The following is a 26,501-nucleotide window of genomic DNA, read 5'->3' as shown; positions in this document are numbered from 1 at the left end:
ATGTTTTGCTTGTATCTCTGAGATATTTCTGAAGCAGGGAATTTACAGCTCCGCACTTCTGCGGAGGTTCCTTTATGTCGCAGAAGTAATTCAAAAAGACGATGCCTTAAATATAAACTTTACTATTATTTCTATGGTTATTTTGCTGCCTCCCTTAAGCCAGCCAGCCACGATACCTTTACACTTGGCATGGAAGAAGCTGCTCCCTCCCTCAGTAAACTCTCTGCGCTCATTAAAATTCAATGTTAGCATTTGACAGTCTGCCTGATTTTTCCATGGGGCTTCACTTGACTCTTCCTTAAGCACATGCTGGCTTTAAAACTTCAAATGCTTTGGTGCATTTTCACTGAACTAGTTCCTGCCTTCTGAGTGCTCAACAATTCCCTGTCTGGAGCAAGAAGGACTGCTTTATTCCGAGGGGTGCCTGATGTTCTTTTGGCTTTAGAGCTCTGATCATGAACAAGGTGGCGGTGCAGAGGAAACGCCTGTTCTTTCCTCTGGTAATTTTGCCTCCATCTGCAAAACTTGGAAATGCCCATAGTTTTTTTTTTTTTTAATTTAAAAAAGCAAGTTTATTAATCAATTTAAAACATAACATAGAACAGAGGCATAGACGGCAACAGTGTAAGACAAAAACATCCAATCTTATAAATCATGACCATTGCCTATACCTATGCATATCTATGCGAATAAAAAAATACCCCTTCCCCCCTCCCCCCTCCCCTCTTTCTTTCTAAACCTTCCCTTACCATCATCCCTCCCTCCCCTCTGTTACCCTCTTTCCATATCGTACAATATGTATGTTATATATATATACAACAATTTCAGAACAAGAAGAGAGAGAGAAAGATCAATAAGAATCATCGAAACTATAAATGTTAACTCCTTCCTGCCATTTTCTAATGTATTCTTAAACTTATGCGAACGTACTACACCCAGTATATTTCTCTATTATACATGTCTAATACGTTCATTTTTCTTCATGCATCAAAAACCATATATATAAATTCAATTTTTCTTTCCCCTTTCTTTCTGTTTAATCAATTATTACCAAATTCAGTGCACCTTTAGTATAGTTTTGAACGTATAATTTATATTTTATCCAATTTTCTGAGAAGTTTTTTTGCGATTTGCCTTTCAGGTTGTTTGTTAATAGGGCCATTTCTGCCAATTCTTGTAATTTACTCTGCCAATCCGTCAAAGTGGGGGCTTCAGTCTCCTTCCAGCTTTTTGCTATCAATAACCTAGCGGCTGCGGTTGCATATAAAAATAGTTCTTTCATTGCCGTTGGAATTTCGTTTCCAATTATACTTAAAATAAACGCTTCCGGCTTCTTAACAAAGGTTGTTCCTAGCATTTTCTTAATTTCCTCATAGATTTGGTTCCAAAATGTTTTGATCTTTTGGCAGGCCCACCACATATGAAAAAGGTCACCCTTGTTTGCCCCACACCTCCAACAGGTGCTTGATGCATTTTTATATATTTTTGATAGTCTATAAGGGGTCAAGTACCACCGATGCTGGACTTTGAGCATGTTTTCTTTAATAGTATAACTCGCTGTAAAATTCATGTTAACCCTCCATAGTTGTTCCCAGTCTGCCAACATAATGGGTCGCCCAATATCTTGCGCCCACTTTATCATATTGCTTTTTACAGCCTCCTCCATTACGTGGTAATCCAGTAATAATTTGTACATTTTTGATATAATTTTGTTATTATTATTTATTAAGTTGACTTCTAATTTTGATGGTTTTTTCTCGAATCCTAATTTCTTATCCTTTATTGTGAGGGACAGGGGATATCGCGAAGTCCCTCCCCTCCTGAGTTCAAGCCCGTCCCCGAGCAAAGGGGAAAGCAGGGAGAGTTCCGATTCCAGTGGGGAAGCAGGAAGTCGTGTCCGAGGCTCAGGCAAGGTAGAGGAGCCAGGGTCCCAGGTGGGACAGGAAGGGGCAAGCAAGGGGGGAAGACCCATCCCTCCAACTCCAGAATTACGCAGGAAGAGGAGGGGCAAGAGGATGGGTCTGCCAAAGCTTTTGTGTTGGAGAAAGACGCGCCAAAAGCCATTAGGAGGTTCTGAAACCGACTGACAACATCGCTCCGTGTAAATAGCAATGACTTGAGCACTGTAAATACGCAGCACCAATAAAAGAATAAAATGCAGAGCTGCGTAGCGTCGTTACTCTGAAGTAGTCCACTCCGGCCACTGTGACAGCAACCTCCTAATCATTTTTGGGCTACTTCGGAGTTGCCGGGATGAGCGTGTCCGAGGCGGAGAAGTGGCGGCAGATCGCTGAGCAAGCCCAGCTAGAACTGCAACAGCTGTCGCTGCAGGCGCAGGGAGAATTGAAGGCAGCTAAAGAGGAGACTAAGAAGGTCCAGGACGACCGGCTACAACTTGCGGAACAGGTGAGAGAGCTCCAGGAAAAAGAGCAGCATTTAAGGGCGGTGGCGGTAGACCTCCAAAACAAGCTGGATGCAGAGAAAAACAAGGCGGGAGGGGCTCCCCAAGTCCAAGTGCTGCCAGGAAGGAGAGCAGGGACCCTTGTAAGCAAGTTCAATGGAGACCCGAAGGAGTTTCAGGGCTTTGAGACTGAGATCGTGTATGCTCTTGAGCTGCACCAGAATGAGTTTCCCGATGATGAGCACAGAGTAGCGTTTATTGTGGAACATCTCACCGGAGCAGCCAGGGAGTGGCTAAGACCATTAATCGCAACCAAGAATCCTTGCATGAAAAATGTCCAACAATTTCTAGAAGGTTTGAGGACGATGTATTCGTCCGATAGTCATTTGGACCAGACTAAGGAGGAACTGCATAATTTACGCCAAGGAAATATGACAGTTCGCGCATATTGGGCGAAATTCACCATGCTGGTGCACAGACTGGGGTGGGTTTTGGATTCGCCTCCCATGCAAGCTGCGTTTTACTTGGGTTTGAGCGAGGAGGTGAAGGATGAACTCTCGAGAGGTCCAAAGCCCAGTACTATGGATCAGCTGAGCAAAGCAGCTCTGGCGGTGGGGGTGAGGCAGGAATCCCGGTGGAACGACAAGCAAGCGACGCGCGCAAAGCGGGCTTGGTTCCCACGGTCGCAGGAGAAGCCACTCCCTCAACAACCCTTTCAGGCCACGCCTGGAGCCAGCCAGGACCAGGAGCCCATGCAGATTGATAGCGCGCGCGCGCGGGCTTTTCAAACCCCAGCGGCGCCAAGACGCAAGGAGGGAAGGGGCGGGAATTGCTTTCTCTGCAACTCACCCCAGCATCTCGTCAGAGACTGCCCACATCGCAGGGAGTGGCAAGGAAAGGCGGGAACGGTGGTGCCCTCCCCCACTGACGCAGCACCACAGCAGGGAAACGGGAAAGCCTGGCTGCAGGAGACAAGGGGCAGCAGCCAGGCACAGTCAGCAGACAACAGCCCCAGCCCGCCCACCCGCACAGAGAGGTGCAGAGCCAGCCCACCCCTCCCAGAGCAGGAGTGGTTCTAGAAGTGACGCTAACGCTCCCAAATGGCTATCCCCTGACGGTCCTCGCCTTAATTGACAGTGGGGCGTCCGCCAACTTCTTCTCGAGAAGCTTTGCAGAAGAGCACCAAATCCAGCTTTTGCAGTTGGATTTTCCTCTGCACGTAGCAACCATTGACGGCAGGGAGCTGCTGGGAGGGGCCATCACACATCAAACCCCCCCCATGAGAATGACGGTGGGAAGGCACTCAGAGACACTGGCGTTCAACGTCACCACCATCTCAGACCCCCCCATCGTCTTGGGCATGAGCTGGCTGGCGCGCCACGACCCCTCCATCAGTTGGCACCAGAGGTGCATCACGTTTGGGTCAGACTTTTGTCTGGAACATTGCATGCAGCACCAACCAGGGGAGGGGCCTCCGATAGCCACGGTGGCCACCATGCATATCAAAGGGGGTGAGGCAATACCCAAGCAGTACTGGGACCTGCAGGAGGTCTTCAGCGAAGCGGAGTCCGACCACCTACCCCCGCACAGGCCTTTTGACTGCCAGATCAACCTGGTGCCAGGGGCGACGATACCCCCAGCCAAGCTGTACGCCATGTCAGACCAGGAGCTGGAGGATCTGCGCGCTTTCATCGACAAGAACCTCAAGCGGGGGTTCATAAGGGAAAGCAAGGCAGCAGGGGGCAGCCCGGTCTTCTGGGTGGACAAGAAAGACACGCAACAGCGCCGTCTTGTGGTGGACTTTAGACGGCTGAATTCGGTGACAGAGCCCGTGGCTTTCCCCATGCCCAGAGTGGATGATCTCCTGACAGCGGCACGCAGGGGCAAGATTTTCACCAAGCTGGACCTAAGGGGGGCGTACAACTTGATCAGGATCCGGGAAGGAGATGAATGGAAAACCACGATGTTCACGCCTCTGGGCTCTTTTGAATATCTGGTGATGCCCTTCGGTTTGCAAGGGGGCTCAGCATGCTTCCAGGCCTTCATGCACCACGTCCTGGGGTCCCTCCTCTTCAGGAAATGCTTGGTCTTCCTAGATGACATCCTTATCTACTCGAATGACCCAGTGCAGCATGTGAAAGATGTCAGAGAGGTGTTGCAACGCCTGAAGGAGAACCACCTGTATGTGAAGCTGGAGAAGTGCAAGTTTCACACCAAAGAGGTGGACTTCCTGGGCTACAAGCTGTCAGACAAGGGGCTGGCGATGGACAAGGACAAGGTGCAGGCCATCCTGGACTGGCACAGCCCCAGGACGCGCAAAGATGCCCAACGCCTACTAGGCTTCGCTAACTTCTACAGGAAGTTCATCAAGAACTTCTCTCGCGTTACGGCTCCCATCACGGACTGCCTGAGAGGCAAGCAGAAGTTCAAGTGGACACCAGAGGCGCAAGCAGCGTTCGAAAGCCTCAAGAGAGTGTTCGCCTCAGACCAAAACCTGTTCCATGTGGTGCAGGACGCGCCCCTACGCATTGAGACAGATGCTTCTGAAAAAGCTGTGGGCGCAATTTTGTTGCAACTGGACGCCAACAGGGAGTGGAGACCCTGTGCCTTCTTCTCCAGGAAGCTGACACAGCCTGAACGCAACTACACAGTGTTTGATAGGGAACTTCTTGCGATCTACGCTGCGTTCCAGCACTGGCGACACTTCCTGGTGGGCGCGAAGCACCCCATCCAGGTGTGCACAGACCACAAGAACCTGGAGTTCTGGAGAACTGCCAGGGTGCTCAACCAGCGGCAGATACGGTGGGCAGAGTTCTTCTCGAACTTCAACTTCTCCATCCACTACATCCCGGGGGAGCAGAATGTCAGGGCGGATGCCCTCTCCCGCAAGCCAGAGTACATGGAGGAGGAGGCGCCACCAGCCCCAAGGCACATTTTCCCCCCGTCGGCATGGTCCTGCGGAGCAGCTGTGGTGAGCGAGGCAGAACTCACAGCACTGACGGCAGCGGATGAATTTGCCAACCGCATCTTCAGAGAACTGAGAGGGGGGAGGGAGCAGGCAAAAGACTTTGCAGAACGCAGAGGGCTGCTTTTCTACAAGGGTGCGCTGTACCTACCCACCACCCAGCTTCGACGTACGGTCCTCAAGCAGATGCACGACAACCCTACAGCGGGGCATTTTGGAAGGGACAAAACCGCTCACCTAGTCATGAGACACTTCTGGTGGCCAGGGGTGCGGGAAGATGTTCGAGACTATGTAAGGGGCTGTACCACCTGCCAGCGGGCGAAGGTGGTCAGAGCAGCGCCACCAGGGTTGCTGGAGCCCTTAGCCACACCACACAGGCCGTGGGAAGTGGTGTCCATGGACTTCATCACGGATCTGCCTTCGTCCAGGGGTAAGACTGCAGTGTTGGTGGTGGTGGACCTTATGTCCAAAATGTGTCACTTTATACCGTGTGCCAGGGCAGTCTCGGCAGAAGAGACAGCCAAACTGTTTGTTGATCACATTTTCAGACTGCATGGATTACCTTTAAGGGTTATTTCGGATCGTGGCCGCCAATTTGTTTCCAGGTTCTGGCGGCGGCTCATGAACCTCCTGCAGGTGGAGGTCAGCTTGTCGACGGCTAGACACCCGCAGACCAACGGACAAGCGGAGAGGGTCAACGCCATTCTGCAGCAGTACCTGAGATGCTACGTCAGCCAGCGGCAAACGGACTGGGTGGATCGCTTGCCACTAGCAGAATTTGCCTACAACAATGCAGTGCACGTCTCCACAGGGGTGTCGCCCTTTAAGGCCAATTACGGGCGCGACCTCAGATCTTTCCCAGAGAGGGAGAGGGAGGAGGAGGAGGAGGAGGGCCCACAGGCTGAGGATTGGGCAGAGGAACTGGAGACGGTGCACCAGCAGCTCAGAGAACACTTGGAGAGGGCCAAGGAAGCGTACAAAAAGGGGGCAGATCGCCACAGGCGACAAGGGGAGGTCATCAGGGTGGGGGACAAGGTGTGGTTGTCCTCGGAGGGCCTTCCCACCAGAGGGAGGTGCAAAAAGCTGGCACCCAAAAGGCTGGGCCCCTTCACGGTCACGCAACAGGTAAACCCGGTGGCATACAGGCTGGCACTGCCAGAGGACATGAGGGTGCATCCAGTGTTTCATAGATCGCTGCTGTCGCCGTACAGGGAAAGCAGCAGGCTCCGAGACAGCGAACAAACCCCCGAGGGAGGGGGGGAGAGGGAAGGCAGGGAGCAACTCAATGAGGCCACGGCCATCCTGGATTCAAGGTGGGGGGTGGGGGGACTGGAGTACCTCATGGCATGGGAGGATGCTCCACCGTCCCAGAATGAATGGGTCCCAGCCACTCAGATACAGGAGGAATTCTTGGTGGAAGAATTTCACGCCCTCTTTCCCCACAGACCCAAGCCCTGGCACATGGAAAGGGAGGGGGAGGAGGAGGAGGCACGGGAGAGCAGCTCACCATGGCGCTGGGAAGCGGAGTTTGAGGAACCAGAGGATGAGGTATGGGTGTCACCGAGATCCACCCAGTCAGAGGAAGGAGCAGATTGGCAGAACGTTTTTACCCCCACCAGCTCTGACGCCACGGACTTTTTGGGATTCCCGTCCGCCCAGGCGGAAGGGGGGGGCTCGCAGGACTGGGGGGAGGTATTCACACCAACGGGCTCGGAGAGCACTGAGTTCTTAGGCTTCCAGTCGTCACCGACACATGGGGGGGGCCTGGGGAGGGGTGAAGGAGAGCTTGGGAGGGGGGTGGATGTGAGGGACAGGGGATATCGCGAAGTCCCTCCCCTCCTGAGTTCAAGCCCGTCCCCGAGCAAAGGGGAAAGCAGGGAGAGTTCCGATTCCAGTGGGGAAGCAGGAAGTCGTGTCCGAGGCTCAGGCAAGGTAGAGGAGCCAGGGTCCCAGGTGGGACAGGAAGGGGCAAGCAAGGGGGGAAGACCCATCCCTCCAACTCCAGAATTACGCAGGAAGAGGAGGGGCAAGAGGATGGGTCTGCCAAAGCTTTTGTGTTGGAGAAAGACGCGCCAAAAGCCATTAGGAGGTTCTGAAACCGACTGACAACATCGCTCCGTGTAAATAGCAATGACTTGAGCACTGTAAATACGCAGCACCAATAAAAGAATAAAATGCAGAGCTGCGTAGCGTCGTTACTCTGAAGTAGTCCACTCCGGCCACTGTGACATTTATGAATAAGTTATAAATTTGATGGTACTCCAACCATGTTGTGAAACATTTTTTAACTTCTTCATATTTTTTAATTGTTATTTGCTCATCCTTTTCTATTAATATGTTGTTATATGTTGTCCAGCATCCGTTCATGTTTCTTTTCTTGACCGCTGTTGCTTCCGTTGGGGATATCCATTTTGGGGTTTTTGGTTCTAAGTATTTTTTATATTTCCCCCATGTTTTTAGTAAAGGATATCTTATTATATGATTATTAAATCCTGTGTGGGACTTGCAGGAAATGCCCATAGTTAAGAGGATGCACACATTTTTATTCTGGGCATATGTGCACCACTGCTTTTTAAAAAGTGTTGATAGTTTTTGAGCTCCTTAGGGAATGATGGGAACTGTGAGGGCAAGCAGGCAAGGGATCTCTCTTAAGTTTTATCTAACACAATGGTGGGTCATTACCTGATACAAGATGGATCACAACAGGAGCACTATCATCGTGCAAATATATGGCAAAGGATTAATAAACCCAAATGCATGTTTGGGGTAAAAGAGGGTCCTGGGTGTGAAAAGTTTGAAGATACCTTGTCTAATAAGATCGGTTTTAGTCCTAGTTTTGAGATAGTTGGCCATCTACACTTGGAGATGGATAAGGGAATGAGATGTTTCACCAGCGTGTGATACCATCAATCATTGTGTCCTCCTGGAATGCCCTTGTAGGTTGGGCCTGAGGTTTTGGAACTCTTTCTTGGCCTTTGGTGCCCCTAAGCTGTTCTCTTTAACAGGAAATCACTGAGGTGGGGCTCATTGGGACATTTGGTGTTTGCTGTTATCAGGATAGAAATGAGACACTATTCTGAAGCTGGAATATGTAAAGGACTAGATTTGAATGAAGAAACCGAAGCTGCGTATGCACAGCATTTTATTTTTTAAAAATAGAAAAAATGGAATAAAAAAAATTCCTTCAGTAGCACCTTAAAGACCAACTAAGTTTATATTTTGGTATGAGCTTTCGTGTGCATGCACACTTCTTCAGATACACTGCGGCTCAATGTGGTGCCTTCCATAGTTCTAGTTACAGGTAGGTAGCCGTGTTGGTCTGAGTCGAAGCAAAATAAAAAAAATTCCTTCAGTAGCACCTTAAAGACCAACTAAGTTTATATTTTGGTATATTTTGTATATTTTGGTGTATATTTTGGTATATTTTGTGTATCTGAAGAAGTGTGCATGCACACGAAAGCTCATACCAAAATATAAACTTAGTTGGTCTTTAAGGTGCTACTGAAGGAATTTTTTTTATTTTGCTTCGACTCAGACCAACACGGCTACCTACCTGTAACTAGAAAAAATGGAAACCAAGTTATTGCCTTTTCTACATAGTCCACACACAATCTAGATTTATCACACACTTTGCCCTTCGAAAGTGCTTCTTGAAAAAACTGGTTTCATTCCAAAAAACAGTTCATTGCAGTTTGATTCTGCAATCCCCCATAGTGTATCCATTTGGAAACAGAAGTACTGTAGACTTTGTGGGAATGATGGTGTGGGAAAGTGTTTATCAAGACCACAGTTACTACTTCTTGACCTGGGACATGTGCAGGGAGGAAAGGGGGAAGGTTTTCAAATGTATATCAAGTAACATGGCCCATCTCTCCACACACACACACCCCACCATGTTTGTCTTTCTCATCTAATCCATGGAAGAATTTGATTCCTGGAAGTGGTAACAGACTGGATGTGGGCTATCAAATGAAGCTCAGTCTGCACAGGAGGAAGATAGACTGTGGAATAGAGTGTTTTGGATAGGATGTAGCACCTTTGAAAATTCAAGGGAGTGCTCATGGAGCTGGATGGCCAGGTAATGTTGGTGGCCAGGAGTGACTTTCTTCAGCCTAGGGTGGTGCACCAGACTTTTTAGGGTAGTGATAAAGCAGGATATCAAATCCAAACTAATCTTCTTCTTCTTCTTCTTCTTCTTCTTCTTCTTCTTCTTCTTCTTCTTCTTCTTCTTCTTCTTCTTCTTCTCCCTTGGAAGTGCACTCCATTGTCTCTTTAAGACAGATGGATACCAACAAGAAGCTTGGTCATGGGATGTCAGCTTTATACTGATGAGCAGTAGCAATCCTGTCTGAGAGAATTGATCGGTTTGGTAAAGCTATTACGCAACAATCCATTAAAATGCTATCATTTAAGTGTTTGGGAATTAGCATAGTATGACAATAGAAAGTGTAAGTTCCGGCCTGCAATTACATTGTCTGACCTCTGTTAAAAGCTTGGCAATGAACCACTTAAGGAAGCTTTTCAGGGCATGAGTGGTAGCTTTGAAATATTTAGCTAGACATAATGTTTTTCACTGAAGAGGTTTAAATTAACAGCTACAGTGGTACCTTGGTTTACAACCATAATCCGTTCCGGAAGTCCGTTTGTAAACCAAAACAGGTTGTAACCCAAGGTGCGCTTTTGCCAATGGGGCCTCCAAATTTTTTTTGTTTGTAATCCAAAAAAAGTTTGCAAACTGGGACATACACTTCTGGGTTTGACGTGTTTGTAATCCAAAACGTATGCAAACCAGACTGTTTGCAAACCAAGGTACTACTGTACTTGGCATGGTGCTAGGATGTAAGGTTGCCAAGAGGCAGGTACAGGGAATCCAACAGGGGCTCCAGATTCTGAGCTTTCATGTTTTTGAAAAATAATAAAAAATAATGTAGGTGTCTAACACTTGCAGAATGAAAGTTATGAAACAAAATGTGCAGACACTCTTAAAAGAAATTGCTTTTTGAGATATGAGCCTGCCCCAACCTTTCAGTGTTTTTAGACAGCGAATGAAGTCACAGCCATGATAGACAAATGTTATGGAAAAAAGTATAGAGTTGCACACATATAAAAGAAAAACCAAGAATGGCTTCAGAGTTATCAAATAGGTCCCTTCTCCAGAGAATGTAGAAGGGACTTTCTGGCTCATTTTGAAGCTCTGCTTTGATATTCCTTGCTGCATGATTGACTCTAATTTTGCTGTGTAGACAATGGATAAAGACTGCCTGGTTTGTCTTGAAAGAACTTACTAACTCATTCTGAGGCTGTTTCATCAGGGCTGTCTCAAGCTGGTCGGGCGCCCTGGCGCGGAGATCGCTCCGGCGCCCCTGCCCTGCCAGCCCGGCATCTTGGCGCCCCACGCCACCGAGCCTACCCCTATAGCTGGGCCTGTTCTTCATCTTCCCCAGTAGGGAAGTGATTGTTGCCTAGAGTAAATGATTAAGAAACCTGGGATTTTTGTACTGCCGTGGCTGTGCAATAGCAGGTCCATCCAAAAGCAAAAGGTAGCAGCGATTCTTTTTACATGGTGCTGGGGGAAGACTAGGCTCTTGTGCCTCTAACAGCTGTGTGGCAGGCAGAAAATCAATAGGCTAAGCTTTTCTAGTATGAAATACAATTGCAGGGAAAGCTTAATCAGTTGACAATCTGTCTAACATACATTTTATTTCCTGTGTGTGCCCACTTATTTATTTTTGGACACCCACTGTAAGAGCTTGTGCATAATTCACTTGTCCTGTACCTAGAAAGCATGGGTCCAATAGGTTTTTCACGTGCCCCATGCTTTCTAGGCATGGGTCTGAGTGGTTTTCCTTTTGCTCCTTCTTCTTGGAGATCCCTTGTGGCTGAGTAAGATTGTCTTCCATGAGTGCAGCCTTAGCGGTGCATCTGTAAATGACCCTCGAGGCCAATTCTGGATCCGCACATCCTTCCACAGTGGGGACATAGGTTTCTGGGCAGGAGTTGATCACGGCGAGGATTTGCCAAATGTGCCTTCTTTTTAGCTTGTTTTAACCCTTTGTCCTGAATCTGTGCTTCTTCAAAATCCATGACACCTTTGGTAGAGGCTATTCTCCAGTTGGAGCGAAAATCCACGGAAAATCTGATTAATGTTTATTCTGATTCAGTGGCACGGAGCGAGACAAGCAGAATTGTGGATGAGACCTAAATAGTTCAATCAAGATCTGATCCAGGTTTATTTGTTCTAAACCAACAGTTGTTTGTGGGTCTTCTTACCTCAGTTTATGCACCCAGAAGACATCCTCACCTCAAATGTGTACATAATATTATATATGGAGCATTGGGTTCATTATGTGTTTGGAGCTCTGCATTCTTTTCAAGCCAAATAACCCAGGAAGAAGGTTATTAAACATCATTATTTCCGTGTTACTGGTTTTTGTTTAATTGCTGGGGGAGCAATGTGATTAAACGCATCAGTTGTGCACCAGAATATCACATCAACAATCTCCTCACAAGGAGAGAATTAAAGGAAGTCATTGTTCTCTCCAAAATTACTCCACCCTTGCCTAAAATGGGAATAAATGTGAAATACTATGAATCCTTGACAGTTTCATATCTCTATTTTACATTCACTGGCATGTAGAGACTAAATTGTCTTGAATGATCTGATTAAAATGAACTTTGGTGCAGAGTCCATTGAACATTCTGTTAGTTCTTAGTAGCTTTTACTTTTGTATTTTCTCAGCAGATCCTACTCCACACTTCAATCCCTTTAGGTCTTTTTAACTGTCTGTGTGTGAGAGAGTGAGACAGATACAGAGAGAACATGTCTGGGATTTTCTATTTTTTAAAAATGTTCCAAACAGCTTTGCAGGAAAAATAATAATGATGCTCATCCTAAGGTCACGCTGATCCTTACTGGAAAAAAGTTTGTTCAGCCGAAGGTGAAGCTGATCCTTGCTTGATGTAAGTTAAGAACAAACACTATTGGTCTTGTGTGTTCTCCTTCAGATGTTCCTTTGGAAGATGTTTTGCTGACCAAACAGAGCTTTCTAGTTGGAATCTATCTTCTACATATTCTTATCAAATGAAGCAGATGAAATATTAGTACCCAGCACCAAGGCTTGTATAAATAGGGTAGGACTTTTACGGAAGAGACCATGCAATATTCTTAACTACTTCATTTTAACAGAATGAAATCTGCAGCAATGCAATTTAATTTTTCAAGACATGTTGTTAAAATTTATTCCTTGAATTTGTATGAGTAGTGAGATAATTCATTCCAAATTCCTAAATGAAAAGAAGAGGTGAGAGGGATAATAGTGCTGTTTCTCAAGGCTTGATACTGGCTGCTTCCAATGAACATTTTCTGTGCTGCACATGGACTTCTAAGTCTAGGTCCAGCTGAGGGATTTGAACACATCAGATACAACAGCTGTTTATGTTGGAACATTTTGGCACTTACAACCTGAGGAAGAGAAGATAATGGGACCAGGAAAGATGAAACTTGTTGGATAATATCTCTAGCACCCCCAGCTAGACAAAAGAAGCAACTTCTGAATATGAAGTGAAGGCAAGAAATCAGCCTGACCTTTATGAGGTGTCCTTGTAAATAGGAAGAAACTGTTTGTAATATATATGTTTTTCTTTACCAATGGGACCTCAGTGTGTTTTATTTACACTTTTAAACAATCCTAGTGATGTGTGAATGAGACAAAATAGGTGGTGAAGGGACCTTGGAGATTTTTAAGCAGAGGTTGGACGGCCATCTGTCATGTATGATTTAGCTGAAATTCCTGCAATGCTGGGGTTGGACTAGATGACCCTCGGGTCCCTTCCAATTCTACAATTCAAGATTCTATGCTATACATCAACCATTTTTAATCAAACCAACCAACCAACCCTAAAAGCCCTTCCTTACTGGGTGCATTTATGAGGAAAGTGGTAGTATGAAAGCAGCTGATGGTTTGTTTATTTGGAGAAATGGTTCCAATGAAATTGCATTGCCAGATAAGAATTCAGGTACTTTTTAAAATCCCAAACAATAAGCTTTATTCTGTGTGATTTACATCTGTTGACTTTAAACGTTGCATTTTTCTTCACCCAATGAAAGTTCTGACATTTTTGTATGTTTTCTAGGGAACTCATATTGTCAGAATATTTTTATCTTTTGAGAACAGCCAAGTACTTTTCATGTCATGTTGGCTGTCAAGGAAAGGGTGGGGGGAGAGGGGTGAAATCTATCACAAGGAAGTTGGCAAACAAAACAATAGACTTACAAAATGGGGCTGCCACAAAACTGCTGGAAGACTTTTTGAGCCCGATGTGAAGCAGCCAAAGGCTTTGATAAATCTCTCCTATTCACTTATTGTGGTAGTCATTCTGCAAGGAAGAAGGGTGCTGGTGAGAAATGGCTAGGCAGGCTAGTAAAGGTTCAAGAGGCTGTTTATCACTCTATCTCCTCCTCCTGCCCCCACCCCACTATACAATAGGGAATCAGAAACTGAGAAGATCATCACAGTTTTATGAGGGCTACGGTGTCACGGCTTGTCCCTGATAAGTAAGGCATGCATCTGATAGTTAACTCTATTGGCAAGAGGAACCAGTGGTGCCAACTTGAATAAAATATTGGGGGTGCCCAAGTAAGCCCCACCCTGCATAATCGATCACATGATGTGGTGCACGTACAACATTTGAATGGCAATGCCCATCAACGGGGGGTTGGGGGGTTGGACGGCCCCCTTAAATATTTTATTGGGAGATGAAGCCCCCTTGGCCCCTGGAGTTGTATCCTATGAAAGAGACACAGCAGTTTCCATGGTGCTTCGGATACACACAGTCACAGGCTTGTAGCCTCGAGGCAGCTGTCCGTAGCTATGTGGAGTTGCACAACAATTTCCCTCTTCTCTTCTCTGATGGTTTGCATGCCTGCAGCCTGAGACTTCCGCAAAGAAGTCACTGAAGCTCTTTTGTTTTCAAGCCCTTCATGGTTCTAGGAGACAGTGGGGCAGGGAGGGGAGAGAAGGGAATCTACTGACCTGTCCCTTCTTCCTCCACCCCTTCCTGTGCACCTTCCTTCACCCTACATCTCCTTCCTCCTCAGGCTCCTACCTTGCAGGTGGCATGACTGCCATCACTGGTCCCCTCTACCGGGTCACTCTCCTGGTCCCCTGCTTCCACAACACACTCTTTGGAGCGCTGCCAGTCCCTGACACACGACAACAGGGAGCTTCTCCATTACTGTAGCTGTCTCAATTTTGCCATTGTTGAGCCTGGAAATCTTGGTAAGAATAGATGGAGTACGCTATATTTGGAGTGTGTTGGAAGCTAGGGACAAATAAAGTCAACTCCCTATGCTTGCTCCTCTTAGGATTGCTCCACACACACATTCTTACAACTTGGCTTGCACGTGTGAACGGCCGCAATCCCAATGCGTTTCAGTGGAGTTTGCTGGCAGGTGTAGCAGCAAGTCATCCACATTGTGTTTTTCTCTCTCTACAGGGGCCTTTTCCTGTGTCCACTATGTGCGATAAAAAAGACATGTCCACTCTTGTATTTTTTATAGTGCATATCAGGCACAGATTCAAAGAGAGAAAAGAAGGGCAATTGGCTGCAGAGACTCAGCAACGCCCCAATCAGATATGATAGGGAAAGAGGTGAAAATAGTGCATTAGGTACTTTTTCAAGGGGGAAATTTGGAAGGAGGAATTTGACAATAAATTATGTGATGCGATTAAGAAACAAATTCCTCAAAGCAGAGCACTAACCCAGCCTCAGCTTCCAATGTCACGTATTTCTCCTTTCAACATAGATTTCAAGTGGGCAGAAGAACACAGAAGCCTTTCTGGAAGGCAGTTTACTTAAATATCTTGTCAAAAAGAATGACCATACTTTTAATTTAGAGGAGGAAAGATGTAAGGATGATATCAGTGACTGTCATGGACTGGCTGGATGCAAAGGCATGGGGAGCACTAGCTGGGACCCCACCCCCGGGAAGAAGGCTCAGAGCCAGGGCATTGGTGGTGGGACAATGATGAGTAGACAGAGGGAGAAGGAGTAGACCGGGAAGAGGAGGTAGCAGAAGAGGTGTCAGTGCTTAGTGTTAACAGGAAGAAGCTGCGGCAGAGCACAGTTCAGACTCCAAGGCAGAAGCAGAACACAGGGGATCTACCCCTCCTGCCAGGACCAGCTCCTCTTCGCCCTGGTCTCCTAGAACATGCTGAGAATGAAACTGTGTGGGAAAGACCCTTGAGAGGAGGAGTCCTAGTGGGCACTGGGAAGGCAGGGACCTTCAGTCCACACAACTGCTTCATTGGGGCAAGACCTAGAAAGAGTTGCTGAGACCACTAGGTCTGAGCTGTGGTTTGTTTCCTTGAATAAAGAGTTAATTCCACAGGTCTCAGGTGATTTATTGTTTTATTGCTGACTCCAGCCCAGACAGTGACACCTTCAACCAGTAGATGGTGAAATTCTAGAACTGTAGGGCATGTTTTTGTCCTGGGGAAGTTCCCTAAAAGCACAGATCTGTCCTGGTGGTGTGTGCTGCTGGTGGAATTTTCAAATCCATAATAAACTCTGCTCTTATAAGCAAGTGTTACACTGCCACTACGCTTATAAAATTTATTTTCTTTCTGGTTTATATACTTACTCCATTTCTTTTAGAAGTAATATCTTCTCTTGCTTTTATTTTAACTTACACCATTAAAAACAAAACACCAAACACATCTACTTGATAATCCAATGGAATACAAGTGAAGGCAGGCACAAATGGCATGCTCTAGCCATGAATTAATGACTTCGGTGACCAAACTAGCTACCTCCTAATACTGTAGTAATCCATGCTGGTACCTTAATCCTGACCAATCTGTATTCTCTGGGAGGTGGGGCATGCTTCCTATTGGACTGCCTAGCTATGATCATAATGTAAAATGGAACCGAAATTCAGACAACCTGCTAATGAATTTTGTGTGCTAATTACTTGCATCGAATCAGAGTTGTCTTCCCATTAAAAGCTATTGCTTGTATCAGGTGAAAAGATTGCCTTGTGGTGAGTCACTGGACTGTGGAGGATTGAGTACATTTTCAGCACCAAACCCTGCAGTAAAAGTTAAGCAGAAGCTTAGTGTGAATGTGTTCAATGTCTGCCTTTGGGTTTTTTGTATGTCCTTGGAAACATGTATTTTTAAAAAATAGTAGTGAAGAAGTAGAGCTAATCTTCTCTTTTCATGTGTCAAGTGTTTTACTTGAGGCTGAAGGTCCTTTAAAGGCAACACCACAGTGCTGTCAGAAACTGTGTCGGATGATTCACAAGTAAATTGCTCTGTGATGTACCCAGAATGTGTTCAAAAGCATCTGTTTCTTCAAATCTGGCCCCCCGCTGCTTTAAAGTAGAGATAATGCCTTTTGTTCCTTTTGGGGGGGGGTGCCTTTAGTAATATTGTTTTCAGTTAGGTAAAATATGACAACCTAGCACTGGGAATTTCTTTTCAATGAAATGTGTGTAATGTTACAGCTTTTCCTTTGTTTGGCGCCATAGTTTTAATTTACAAGCACATATAAAATCATTAAGGCATGCAAATAATTTAACTTTCTTAAGTTCACATGTTAGCAGATGCTTTGGAGCATAATGATTCTGACAACACAATCATTAATTGCTTATCTTTGGGAGAGGAAGGGAATATCTGAAATAGAAGTGCAGAAAGTGGCTAAAGAAAGGCTTTTCTCAATCTCTCAGAGCACCAGAACTCAGGGACATCCAATGAAACTGTATGTTAGAAAATTCAGCAAAGACAAAAGAAAGTATTTATTCACACAGTGCATATGTAGTTAAACTGTGGAATTTGTTCCCATAGGAAGTAGTGATGGCCATCAAGTAGGATGGAGCACTAGACAAATTCATGGAGGGTAAAGCTATCAATGTCTATATTCGGTCTCTATTGTTGGGAGGCAGTATGCTTCTGAAGGCCAGTTGCTGAGAATCTCAAGTTGGGAGAGTGTTGTCTTGCTTTCAGAGTTCCCATAAGCTGGTTGGCCACTGTGAGAATGGGATGCTGAACTAAATGGGCCATCAGCCTCATCCAGCAGGCTCTTATGTTTGTATGTTCAGGATCTATTTTTATACCTGCTAAAATAAGTACCAAGGTACTCCTCATTTGGTTATGCTTGATAAGATAATTGCTGGCGAGAGGCGGGCATCATTTGAAATGAAGGCACCTTCACTTCTGAAATAAGGCAGGTACAAAATTGTACAGTAGTTGAATGCTTTAATATGCACTTTATCTTACTGCATTTTGTTTGTAACTTGCAAACCACTCTAGTATTAAGTCAGATGAAAACCAGCATATAAATATTTATAAACAAATAAATAAATACATGGTAGGTGAATGCAGAATCAGGAGGGACAAACCATTAAGGGAGAAGTCTTTATGTAACTGTACCTCATCCAGCATGGAAGAAACCACAAATACTGTATAATCAAGAAACATTTATATTTATGACCCATTATCTTTTTTGAAAGGAAAACCCAAGGTGGCTTGACATAAGTATAGAATGATTTGTTCCAGCAGGCTAATAAAAGGAGCAATCCTTCTTCCTTCTGTTTTTGCTGGTGCAGGATGGTTGGCTGTTGGTGGATTCTGCCCTTGGAGTCAGGGAGAGGTAGCCTCTCTCTTCATAGACTGAACTTTGCTTCTTTAGTTAAAGATAATGATAGACATTGATTTAAGGCACAGGCAGAAGTCAATATGGTGCCTGCCACATTGGACTATAGTTCCCATTAGCCCCAGCCAGCATGGCTAAAGTCAGGGGTGATGGCAGTTGTAGTCCAGCAACATCTGGAGCCACCAGGTTGGCTACCCGAGTTGCAGATTCACCACCTGTCAAAAGGCTCTTAGAACTGTGAGTTTCGAGGACTTTACCACACACAGAATCGGAACAGGTTCAAGCCCCTGCATTTTGATGTTTTTTCATGGACCATTCTGCATATCTTCCCCTTTTGTGTTTTGAGCCTGGCTCTGTTAATGTTAGACCAGATGGACACTGGGGAAGGGACCGGAAAGACAGGCTGCTGAACTTGGTAGCTCTAGACAGCAGAAGCTGAATTAGCTCTGAACCCAGTACCTTTTACAACTGGATGTGCCTGGGACTGACTGGGAGGCCGTAAAACCACCTCTCCTTGCCTGCTTGGTACACAGCCAAAACATAATTCTGTCATTATTATTCATGAATTGTTCTATGCTTTTTTAATACTCTATTCAATGTGTTGTACTAATACAAATTAATCTGGCAAAAAAATTGCCTGGATGACCCCTGGCAGCATGGAAACTGGGACAGGGAAGGAAACATGCTAAGTTGATATATTTTAAATAGGAGTTAATTGATGTCAGCTGTATGATCTGTGAAGTTGATTGTAGGTGAGGTAGCACTTCTCACAGTTCTGCTCTAACCACTTGGAAGTCATTATGGATCTATCAGGAGGGGAGTGTCGGCTGCTAATTGCCCAGGGAGGTATAATTTGTTCCACTCAGATAAGAAGCTTTTACTTATTGTGCTAAATCACATGGGAGTAAACAGTAGCATTATCTAGTGTCTGGTTCTAAAAAAGAATCTCACTGGTGAGACTGAGTTTTCGTTGCTTAACAATCTCTATTAGCATGATATTAGTCTCTCAGTAGGCTGAGGTAATTCCACTGTCTAACCTATTTTATGAAAAGCAATTATATAAAGGTAGCTCTGTCTAGTCTTTATTTAAACAAACATATTAAACAAGAAAAATGGTTTTACTCTTAAAGGAACAAGTGAGATATATCGACTCAGTGGTGTACCCACAGTCCCTGATATCCTTGGCAAAGAGCTGCCCCTCCCCACCCACCCCCCACCAAAAAACACAATTCTCCCGTGTTTGATCCTGCTGTGACACTGGCGGTTTGTCACAGGGACCCTCTGGAGATGTAGAAGAATACAAAAGAGGAAAGAGCCCACATTTGTAAAGGGCGACGGATGACAACGTGTGCTCAGGCTGATGTGAACACCTGTGAAGGGAAGGCAAGTAAAGGCCAGAAGAAGAAGAAGAAGAAGAAGAAGAAGAAGAAGAAGAAGAAGAAGAAGAAGAAGAAGAAGAAGAAGAAGAAGAGGAGGCTTGTGGTGTTTCAAATGACATTTTCTTCCCCAAAGATGTGCTGAGAAGTCTGAAGGAAAAGTGCCATGGACAGGTAGCTAAACTCTCAGTGGGTGCAGTTAAAGCAGATTCTGCCACTTTACCACAACAAATCCACTTAAAAAAAATTTTGGGGGGACTTTTTGGAGTTTGGAAAATGTCAGGGAAGATGCAGTGCTTTTTTTTCTCTAAAAATGTTTAGGGGTACTCTAATTTTGACCCAAGAAAATAACTATTTATAGTTCAAATCAGGAAAAATTAATACAGTTAATGGACAAAAGATTCACAAAATGTTTAGGGGCATGCGTACCCCTGCGTCCCTCCAGAAAAAAAAAGCACTTACAAGGCTCCTTTCTCTTGCTGCAGAGTTCCAGCATCACAGCGTCACCCAGAGGCACCCACAAATGTGAGTTTATCCCTCTCTCTATTTCTTCCTTCCTTCCCTCCCTCTTCCATCCTTAATAAAATACTGGGGGGGGGCAGATAAGCCCCACATAGAAAGCCCATCAACATGGGGGGATGACTCTTTCAAATACGGTATTTACCAGTAATTGGGGGGGGGGAGAGGCACCTAGGCCTCTAGGAGTTGGCTGCCATGCCTAAGAGTAGGACAATTCATGAAAGCAGAATGATGCATATGCTATGGTAATATATCAATAGAATTGTAGTCGGAAGAGACCATGAGGGTCATCTAGTCCAACCCCCTGCAATGCAGGAATTTTTTTCCTAAGGTGGGGCTTGAACCCACGACATGGTTGAAATATTATGCTGATAGCAGCAACGCCTCTGAGCCATCGTGACTGCGGCCGTGCCTTGCCTCGCCCTCGCCCGCCCTGCCACCCCCTCTCGCCTGCCCGACCCACCTGTCCTCTCCAGCCAAGTAGGGTAGCTGCCGACACTGCCAGCCCCAGAAGCACAAGGTGGCTGCTGCCGCCGCCACGATGTCTTTGGGCCCGCTAGCCCTCTAGCCCCGCCCATGTTCCCACTTTGTGGCCCCTCCCTTCCCTTCCCGTGCCTTGGCCCCGTCCCTGAACGACCATGGCTCCCCCCCCCCTAGTTTTGATCCTGGCTACGCCCCTGTAGAGATCATTTCTAGTCTATTGATTCAAGCAGGAGTTTTATAGTACATTCTCCGTGTGGTACAAGCTGGAAGTTTCTAGCTAACAAGTAAGTTTCTATTCTGCTGGGGAAACAAGCAGAAGGTGCTTGTCTGTGTTTGGGTTATGTTTCAGAGGAGCTGAGTGCAGCTGGTCTAAGCTAGAATGAACTGTTATCTTTATTTCAAGGCCACTGGGCGATGGGCATTCCCCATTTTATCTCAAGACAGATTGATGTAAATATTGCAATAATACAGGCAGCATCGATTTCCAAGTACCAAATCTTAAACACACAGAGTATATACCATAAGCTAAAAAAGAATTTACTCATTTTCCAATATAATAAAATAGAAAAATATTAAGCTTAGGAATTTTGTAAAATTCAGTTTTGTAAAATTCAGTTTTACTACTTGGATTTTGGTAGCTGCTACTGCAAAAGCCTGTTGTCTTTGTCAATGGACAAAGAGTTTGTCTTTGTCCATGGACAGTGTTTTCAAAGCTACTAACATGAGTCTGACCAAACTGCGGGAGGCAGTGGAAGACAGGAGTGCCTGGCGTGCTCTGGTCCATGGGGTCACGAACAGTCGGACACGACTAAACGACTAAACAACAACTGCAAAAGCAGTATGCTTGTTATTTTTGGGTCCTTATTTCCAGATAAATATGCAGCCATATGAGGAATTGTGCCTGAATATGACAGCCTGCTAATCCTTTTTTGTTAGAATGCCAGAAAGGAGCTATAACAATCTTCAACGTCTATCCACCCATGAATATTTTTCTGAAAAACCCACTCCTGATTTATGCTTGTATGTTATGCAACTGCTGATGTGAAAAATAGGCTTTTTATTGTTAGTCTTTGTTTTCAAGTGACTGCAACATTGATATTCTCATATGAGGTACAGAACAAAAGAAAACTTTGTAAAAGATTTTTTTAAAAAAGAATAATCACTGTAGCGATCATAAGGAAATGCATTACTGAGGCTTTTGAATTATACATATTTTGGCTAATCTCTCATAAGAAATTGGGTACAGCCGACCTAATTATATTTTAGTCTTTCAATTATCTTTGTTTTGGGGCAGACTAACCTAAAGGTTTTTGAAGGTTTAGTACTAAAATATTTATGATATAATACAATCTGGGAGTGTATTGATGGCAGCTAGTTAACATCCTTTGTGAGCATATGGTGCTTTGCAGGGACCTCTAAGAAATTCACAAGCAGGAAAAGTGACCCAGCTTAGCCACCTTTGGAGAATCTTTCCCAGAAGGAAAGGCTAACATGTTTTGATGCTTTTTACAGGTGAAAAAAGATTACAGAGGGAGGACCTGACAGAGGTTTAAAATGTTATTCATGGTGTGGAAACATAGATGGAACCTGTCTCTCTCCTTCTCCTCCACTCCCTTCCTAGATCTTTGGATCACTCAAGGTAGGCAAGGTTTATTGGACCCAAGTCTTACGGGCTCTAGAGCCTGATATTGTTTGACTGCAACTCAAATTGCCTGAAATCTGAGAGATGTAACATTTAAGACTCTTGAGCAGTGCTACATCATTAGGAATAATTGAGTTAGTTAGATAGCTTTGGAAAGCACTGGACTTTGACCAACCTTAGGCTTGACATTTCTCTAGTTGCCTACGTTGGACATTTGGGATTGTTGTTTAGTCATTTAGTCATGTCCGACTCTTTGTGACCCCATGGACCAGAGCACGCCAGGCACTCCTGTCTTCCACTGCCTCCCACAGTTTGGTCAGACTCATGCTGGTAGCTTCGAGAATTCACTGTCCAACCATCTCGTCCTCTGTCGTCCCCTTCTCCTAGTGCCCTCAATCTTTCCCAGCATCAGGGTCTTTTCCAGGGAGTCTTCTCTTCTCATGAGGTGGCCAAAGTATTGGAGCCTCAGCTTCAGGATCTGTCCTTCCAGTGAGCACTCAGGGCTGATTTCCTTAAGAATGGATAGGTTTGATCTTCTTGCAGTCCATGGGACTCTCAAGAGTCTCCTCCAGCACCATAATTCAAAAGCATCAATTCTTCGGCAATCAGCCTTCTTTATGGTCCAGCTCTCACTTCCATACATCACTACTGGGAAAACCATAGCTTTAACTATACGGACCTTTGTCGGCAAGGTGATGTCTCTGCTTTTTAAGATGCTGTCTAGGTTTGTCATTGCTTTTCTCCCAAGAAGCAGACGTCTTTTAATTTTGTGACTGCTGTCACCATCTGCAGTGATCATGGAACCCAAGAAAGTAAAATCTCTCACTGCCTCCATTTCTTCCCCATCTATTTGCCAGGAGGTGATGGGACCAGTGGCCATGATCTTAGGTTTTTTGATGTTGAGCTTCAGACCATATTTTGTGCTCTCTTCTTTTACCCTAATTAAAAGTTATTTAATTCCTCCTCACTTTCTGCCATCAAGGGTGTGTCATCAGCATTTGGGATTAGCTGGGCTATAAATCTAAGAGATGATGGGATGACGAGCTTCATGGGCCATTACAGAGCCGGGTCTTATTTAGACAGAGTCTTTCTGTACCTGGTCTGGACAGTATGAGAAACGGGCCTTCAAATATACTGTAGCTCTCTGTATAATAGTGTACTGTAGAAATCTTTGAAATTTAATTTTGTTTTGATAGTAAGGTAATTAATTATGATCAATCCATTTTAGAAAAACCATTGTCAGCTCCAGGCACCTTCTGGAGGTTCAGGTATAAGAACCTGAGTTAATTACCCAGATGAAAATAATTCTGCTTAGCCTGAAAAGAGGGGAGTGGGAGGGAGACAAGCTTTAATTTTCAATTTGGCAAGTATTAAAGCTTAATCAGTAAAGTTATAATGAGGAATTAGGTTAGAGTCCTTTGCAAAATGCAATGTTGGTGCTAAGGATTACTGCCTACTTGAAATGTTGATTTCAACTGGGCTAAAGTATAGCCGTATAACTTTCTGGTCGCATCAAAGAAAAACAATTAATCAGACCTAGAGAGCAAAGTTCAAAGAGAATGTTATGACTGGTATATATTGTCGGACAGTAAGATTATTAGCTATATACGCTAATCTTTACTGATACTTTCTAACAGAAGTGGAGAAGAGGACGCTAGTGATGATCTTCCACAACAGAAGTCGACAATGTTTCTAATAGTGTCTGGTACTAAGGTCTCTCTCACATGTGCCTGTGTGTGCACATGTGCGTGCAAGAGAGCGGGGGGGGGGGAGTCAGTGAGTGTCTTGCTAAAGAACAGGGAGCAGAGAATAGGAATAAACTGACAGTTCTTACAACTGAGGGATCTCCACAGTCCCCTTGTTATCTGCCTGTTTGCCTTATATGCCGTCTTGCCTACAGACTCATCTTAGAGAGCGAGTAGTATCTCTTTTAGATTGTTGCCTAGAGTTTTAATGAAGGAAAGCTGTTGGATTTGCCTACGGCATTATTCTTAGGATTATCTCTGGCCCATAGGTCTCGCACGGAGTCAGTGTGCCTTGCACAATGATGACACAAATCGGCCTGCGCCTGGTGGCTCATTGAGCACTGGTTTAGAACTTTTAAAAATTCTCTAGAAATCAGAAAGGTTAAAGCAGCTTAAATCAAAGTGCCTAAGCTTGATTGTGAGAGACACAGGAAATCTTGTGAAGCTCTCAAAAGCATATTATTTTTTAGCCCTTTGTTCATTGAACAGCGTTCCAGTTAGATATGTCAGAGGTTTACTTCAGGAACAACTCTGCAAAGATATTCTGGCATTCCTTATTCACCAATTCCAACATTTTCATACCCCCCCCCAGTAAAATACCAGTAAAATACTAATGTTTTGTTGTGATTGCTGCACTCCTGTAACTTAAAGTAGTTTAATTTGGATTAGTGTTCTGCTCTTTGATATTCCAGGAAACAATTAAGGCACATAAGTCTCTAGAAGAAACAATCATGGACTGAAGTGTAATGTTTTGAATTGGATTTTTATAAATATGCCCACTTACTGTGCATGCCTTATATACATGCAACCATATAATTTCTGTATTTTATTCTGTGCATCCTTATTGACTCAGAATAAATGCTTCTTGATGTTGAGTTATATTTTATGTTCTGTGAACTGTGGATTAAAAGACTCCCCGAGTGCATATTCAAATGCTAAACTATAACAGTTTCCATGGAGTTAGAATAGCATATATTGAAAATAAGCTATAAATTAAAGACAAATTCCAGCTGTTCAATATGACTGCAGCAGCTATAATATCTTTCCTTGCTGCCTTCAATGTGTCCTTGCTGAACATCATATATAGTTTGCTTTAGTTTATGAAACACTATTGAATTGCTTGCGTTTGACTTTGAAGGCAGACTCCGCAGTGAGACAAAGGGTTGCATCCAAAACTGTGTGTGTCATTCTGCTTGTGCAATGGGATTTCTTCATCCTCTCTACTTCCCTTGTGCCCCCCCGCCCAATCTTCTGCAAAGGGTCCCCGAATCCCCTGAAGGCGGTGGGGGTGGGGATGAAGCTGCAGTGAAGAGTCGAGGGAAGCTCCATTGCCCAGCTGGAATGGCAGTGTTATATACCACTCAAAGCAGGCATAGGCAAACTCGGCCCTCCAGATGTTTTGAGACTACAACTCCCATCATCCTTGACCACTGGTCCTGTTAGCTAGGGATGGTGGGAGTTGTAGTCCCATAACATCTGGAGGGCCGAGTTTGCCTATGCCTGACTCAAAGAAACAAGCAAATAATCTCTTGATTCTATGTTTTTGTTTAGATTAGATTGTTCTTTTATTGTAATGTATTGTGAAAAGTCTTAATGAAATCTTTTTTTTTTTTAAAAAAAAAAGACCAATATGGTTATATGTAACTTCCCTACTGTTCCCTCCTTCATCTGTCAGGTACTTGTTTCAACAGATGGAGGGCAACCAAAATGGTCAAAGGCCTGGAAACAATGCCTTATGAGGAACGGCTTAGGGAGCTGGGTATGTTTAGCCTGGAGAAGAGAAGGTTAAGGGGTGATATGATAGCCATGTTCAAATATATAAAAGGATGCCATATAGAGGAGGGTGAAAGGTTGTTTTCTGCTGCTCCAGAGAAGCGGACCCGGAGCAATGGATTCAAGCTACAAGAAAGAAGATTCCACCTAAACATTAGGAAGAACTTCCTGACAGTAAGAGCTGTTCGACAGTGGAATTTGCTGCCAAGGCGTGTGGTGGAGTCTCCTTCTTTGGAGGTCTTTAAGCAGAGGCTTGACAGCCATATGTCAAGAATGCTTTGATGGTGTTTCCTGCTTGGCAGGGGGTTGGACTGGATGGCCCTTGTGGTCTCTTCCAGCTCTATGATTCTATGAGATACTTCTTAATTGTTTTGACTGGCTTCTCCATCCAATTCTGTGTCTAAAGTGGGAATCTACCCACCCATCCCCAATAGAGAGTGCTGTGGGGAGTCTGGACTGATTGATTGGAGGCACCCCTCTGCTTCTGTCACTCTACTGGTAGAGAAAGATCTCTGTTAAATGTTCAAAAAAAAGTCAGAAGCCCAAGACAGTATAAGCTCCTCAACTATGTTTATTCAACATTTGACCGTGGCAACAGCTCACTCATAGAAAAACAAGAACAGAACTCACAAGACGCACAGACTAAAAAACCCAGCAAAGAAGTGCCAGTTGCCAGAGCCTACACTCACTTGCCATGAGAACGTTCATCTACCAATGCTTATACGATTGGTTAGAACTCGCCTGGCAACATAAACTGTGTTAAAACCCAATACATAACAATCTCCTTCCTTCTGACTGCTCAGGGTAGCAGAGCCTGGTATAGCCTTGAAAGGGCTGGCCAGAGCTGAACCATCTTGTGATCTTTTGGCTTCTAAACTGCTCTCACAGCACTGGCCAACATCAGGCATAAATCTGGCCTCGATCCCTGTGTCAAACTGAAGCT

This window comes from Zootoca vivipara, chromosome 4, assembly GCF_963506605.1.
Source record: "Zootoca vivipara chromosome 4, rZooViv1.1, whole genome shotgun sequence".
Lineage (NCBI taxonomy): Eukaryota > Metazoa > Chordata > Lepidosauria > Squamata > Lacertidae > Zootoca > Zootoca vivipara.
Note: the sequence above shows the minus strand (reverse complement) of the source record.